Source organism: Octodon degus, unplaced genomic scaffold (assembly GCF_000260255.1).
Source record: "Octodon degus isolate 3935 unplaced genomic scaffold, OctDeg1.0 scaffold00238, whole genome shotgun sequence".
Taxonomy (NCBI): Eukaryota; Metazoa; Chordata; class Mammalia; order Rodentia; family Octodontidae; genus Octodon; species Octodon degus.
The window spans coordinates 1647330-1651606 of NW_004524814.1; the positions used below are offsets into that span (position 1 = coordinate 1647330).

The 4277-nt window shown below is 42.7% G+C and overlaps 1 protein-coding gene across 1 annotated transcript in view; it reads right to left on the reverse strand.

Annotated features, from left to right (window-relative positions):
• Arsb (arylsulfatase B) overlaps window positions 1-4277 on the reverse strand; it is a 177027-nt gene that overhangs the window by 160466 nt on the left and 12284 nt on the right. The window lies entirely within an intron of this gene.

The window sequence follows — 4277 nt, forward strand, 5'->3', positions numbered from 1 at the left end:
AACTATGGATGAATGACATTGAGACACTGTAAGTACAGTGCATGCTGGGGCTGCCTGATTTACTGGACACTGGTTGATTTGGATGTTTGACCCTGTTCCTGTTCTAGCTTAAGTGTATTTCCTCATTCAAGTAGGATAATGAACACAGACATGATTTGAAAAGATGAATAGACGCATCCCGACAAACTCGAGGTATTTTCAAACTATCTTTATCAGAGCACCACATTAGAAACCATTCACTTTTCACTACCTAACAGAAAAGTAGCAATAACATGAAGTGTGGCTCTTTCAAGTAGTGTTCAAATTTCTGTGCACACAAGTTAGTGTTTGATTAGAATAGGAACCTTTGAAGATGCCATTTTTTTTGTTAAGTACTATTTAACAGCATAATGAAACCTATGTCATTTCTTATTCTACTCTGCATAAACCAGAATCTCAAAAGAATGATCAACTTTTCCTTTAAAAGAAAAAAAAAGTGGCCCAGCCCTCTACTGGCAGCACCTCACACACAGCTGCCCAGATTCCCACTGCTGCTAATCTTTAAGAATCAAGGGCTGGCCAGATAGCCCAGCAGATTAAAGCACCTGCTTCGGCAGACACTGGGACTGGAGTTCAATCCCTGGTGTGCCATGCTGGCCCTGCCCCCAGGGCACACTGAGACAGTGAATGAGACTGGGCATGGAGGCACATGCATGCAATCCCAGTGCTTGGGAGGCTGAAAAACAGGAGGATTACTACAGGTCTGATCTGTGTTGTGAGATCCTGTAGAAACTGTACTAAATACATTTTTTAAAAATCCACTTATTGGATTTTAGAACATTAAAATGGAATATGCACAATAATTAAATTCCTCAACTTTGGGGTTATACTTGTGAGAAGCTCATTTCAAGCTAAAAATTTCATAACTAAAAAGGGCATTTAATACGCCTAGCTTAGCTGGACGTGGTGGCACATGCCTGTAAACCCAGCACTTGGGAGGCTGAGTCAGGAGGATCACCAGGAGTTCGAAGTCAGCCGAGGCTACGTAGTGAGTTCAAGGCCAGCCTTAACTGTATAGCAAGACCTTGCCTCACAGAAGAAAGCTAGTACACCTAACCTATCAAGCGTCACTGCTCCTCTCTGCCTACCCTCACTGTATTCAGCACACTGCATTAGCCTGCCATGGAGCAAAATCGCTTAACACAAACTCTCATTTTTTTCTCCATTTTTCTGGTACCAGGGAATACATTCAGGATCTTGTACAGAGCTAGGCAAGAACCCTACCAGTAAGCTACACCCCCAGCATTGTGTTTTCAAGACCAAGTCTTGCTAAGTTACCCAGGCTGGGCTCAAACTTCCCAATCTTCTTCTTCAGCCTCCCAGAGTCCTAGCACTATAGTCTCGCGCAAACAATAAAGTATTGAACAGCTTAAGTAACTTATTGAATCCTATATTGAAAGTTAAAAACAGAGTGGGTATGATTTATATGGATAGGATTTTGTTTTGCAAAGATAAAAATTCTTAAACAGGATCACTATAAATTTCAAACTGTAAATAAAAAGGCTATTAAAATATTCCTCCCTTTTCCATTATAAGGAAACTATAAATCTGTGTGAGAATAGATTTTCTTCGTTTTTTACTATAAATATACTAAAATGTAGTGCAACAGATTGAATGGCAGAAATGATGTAACAATCTCTTTATTAACAAAAAAGATGTTCAGTAATATAAAACAATGCTACCCTTCTCAATTATTTTGCTTTGGAAAATACAAAACTTACTGCTCCTTATGGTAACAAATAAAGAATTTATTATTGCTATTTTTCATTGAATAAAATGTTCTTGCAAAAAATGTTCTTGTGATTTTTGTTTTAATTTCTGTAAGGTAGATTTTGAAAGGTTTAACTCAATGTGTACTGTTTGGGTCCTCAACAATTTTTAAGCAAGAGCAGAGCTCCTAAGGCCAAAAAGCTTGAGGGCAGCTCCTCTCCCACAGTGGAGGTGACTGAAGGAATCTCCTAGAAGATAAAACACCTCAGTAGTCAGAGGAGTGAAGGAAGGAGTGAGCCTCAGAAACCAAGATAAGAGCAATCCAGGCATGAGGAATAAAACCTGCCAAGACTGTGAGACCAGAACTCACGTGGCTTCCCTTCGAAGCCCAGCAGAGGCTCTGGTGAGGTCCTGTCCCCCTCTCAATGCCTCTGCACTCAAGACAAGGTGCCCAGGGGCGCATCCTTGTGGGCCAACTCTTCCTCCCCTGAGATTTGATGCCTGCCGGCCTCCTTGCCCTCACCCAGGTGCCAGCTGCCCATGTAGGAGCTCCTGACTTCCAGGACACACAAGGCCAGAAATGCCAGGTGACTGTCAGCACAACTCTGGTGTCCATAGCTGCTGCCCATGGGCAGCAAGCAATCTGTCACAAATACATGGTCAAAAATGTGTTTGTGAATGATTTGCTTTCTTTTGTAATCTAAAGTAGAATAATACAGGGCTCAGGGAATTAAATCTCATCCTGAGTCTATCACTTACTAGTTTTGTAACATTAGGCAGTAACTTTAGTAACTTACTTCAGAAAATTAGTACTGTAATTAGGCTCAAGGTCCTTAAAAGAAGCTATCAGCTCCCACCTGGGGTAGGTGAGAGGGCTAACATAAAATGCAAGGTATACAGTAAAAAGTGTCACATAGCTGCTGCAAGCAGGGTACAGATAATCACCATATAAAATGCACACCTATCCTGCTAATCTATGATCTTGTCAGTATTAAGTAAACACTTACCACTGAGTTTCTCAGATTCAAATACTGAGACCAGGCAGACCCACAGAATTGTGCTTTAAATATTTGACAGGAATGGGGAGATAGCTCGGCAGTCTAAGTGCCTGCCTGGCAAGCATAAGGACCTAGGTTCGATCCCTGTTACCACACGCCATGCTGGCCCCAGAACCCCAGATGTGCAACACAGGCCACCAAAACCATGAGTGGTGGCACACACCTGCAATCCCAGTGTTGCGGAGGCTGAGACAGGAGGATCACTGTGAGTCTGAACTGCACAGCCAGACCGTGTATCAAAAAAATTTATATATTTTTTATTTAAAAAAATTTACAATAAGCAGATACAAATGAAGCCCCCAAAAACTTCAAATTCATGATCTTTTATGTTAATTAAAAGCAACAATTAGCTTTCTGTCAAGCTTTGACATACTTTTAGGTTTTTTGTGTGTATCTTTCCAGAGTCAAAACTTCTGGAATCATATCCACTATGGCTTGATTTCATGATATCGTCCCACATTGTCCTGACCAACTGCATGGAATACCTTAAATGCTAATTTAGTTTGAGAGTGATAAACCAGTCACTATCTTTTTTTTTTCTTCTTCTTCTTCTTTTTTGGTGGTACCAGGGAAACTCAGGACCTGGCTTGCCAGGCAAGCACTTATTCCGCTGAGCTATCTCCCCAGCCCTACCAGTCACTACTTTGATGGTGATGGTTTCACAGCTACAAATACACAGCCAAACTTAGCAAGTTGTATAAGGTACATTTAGTGTGTGTAGTCTACTGTAGGTCAACCATATGTCAATCAATACAGCTACCTAAAAGTGAACATAGGTTTCAGCTTTTCTATTGAAATATGTGCCTGTCTCGACAATAACCGGCCACCTACGCTGGGTTGCGAGCTGCACTCTGTCAGTCCTGCCCTGTGCCTCTGGCTTCTCAGGGTGTCAGAGCCAATGGAGAGCCCTGGCTGGAGAAGAGGGGACAGAAGAGCGTGACAGGCACCAGGCTGCCAGGTGGCCTAGGCCTGGACATCCCTCTCTCCACCAAACACAACTTTATTCTACTGGACCATTCCAGATTGCTGGTGACCACCTCTTTCTTCCTCTTCTTTGGTCTAGGGGTCGTAGCAGCCCCTCTGGGTCGCAACCCAGCCCCTTGTGTTTCCCTACACCTTTAAAGTGAATCCTTTGTAAATAAATGTGGAGGACTACCAAGATGGCCTCTTTTCCACCTGAAAAGAGACAATTTATCTCCAATTTGGCTCACACTTACCTTACTTCCATGTACTTCTGCACACAGAGCTGGCTAGGGACGTGCTCACACTTCCCTTACTTCCATGTACTTACATGCACAGAGCTGGCTAGGGACGTGCTCACACTTACCTTACTTCCATGTACTTACATGCACAGAGCTGGCTAAGGATGTGCTCACACTTACCTTACTTCCATGTACTTGCATGCACAGAGCTGGCTAGAGATGTGCTCACACTTACCTTACTTCCATGTACTTGCATGCACAGAGCTGG